This window comes from Etheostoma spectabile, chromosome 24 (assembly GCF_008692095.1).
Source record: "Etheostoma spectabile isolate EspeVRDwgs_2016 chromosome 24, UIUC_Espe_1.0, whole genome shotgun sequence".
NCBI classification, from domain to species: Eukaryota; Metazoa; Chordata; class Actinopteri; order Perciformes; family Percidae; genus Etheostoma; species Etheostoma spectabile.
This window is the reverse complement of record NC_045756.1, coordinates 5,737,313-5,738,185: the sequence shown is the minus strand read 5'-3', so window position 1 is coordinate 5,738,185 and position 873 is coordinate 5,737,313.

Here is an 873-nt window from a genome sequence, read left to right as displayed (position 1 = left end):
TGATGTCATGTTGCCTGAGCTCATTAATATTCACGAGCTCGCCAGTGTTGTGCCTGAATGTGTTCACTGACAATAGTTCATGAAATTGTTCATATTTTTGGGTGAACTGAACCTACTGTATTACTGCCTGATGAACGTTACTGTGAACTCGTTGTCTTCCAGGAAAAACCCCAGCTAAAACACACTGTAATCAGGCCTGAATATGCAGTGGAAAAAACACCCAATCTGGCAACACCAGCCACCAGTGTCGCACCACCGCATGAGTCATCAAAACAAAAGGCAGCATGGAGGCGACAGCAGCGTGGAAGCGACAAAGCTGCAAGGAGACATCAAATGATAATTTAAACAAGTTTTATGACAAGGTCAGTGAGGATGGGAAAAATCTTACATTTCTGTGCAAACATTGCCCGCCGGCTTTCCAAAACAAAATCTGTACTTCAGTCACATCCACAGCAAACCTGAAACGGCACACTGAACTGAAGCACCCGGCTAGCCATTCAAGGTATGTGCAAGCAAATCAAAAATCAAAAGACAGTTAAGACAGATGAAATCTGACGCATAATTTTAGTGTTAAAACTGATAAAATAATTGCTGGTGTTCATTTGTATATGGCTTGCGGCAATAATTTAAAAAAATAATAGCTCATATGGAAAAAAAATAACTTTAAACTAGTTCATTTTTGGAACTGTGAATTTAGTTCAAAACTGTTGTCTTTGAACTGAACTAGTTCATTTTACAATTTATGAACTGAACTTTTAACTAGTCCATGTAGAAAGTGAACTTTCTCCAATCACCGGAGCTCGCCCTGTTGCACTGGGTAAAAGATACTGTTACCCAGTCTGTCATTGGCTAGCTGTTAGCCAATCAGAGTCA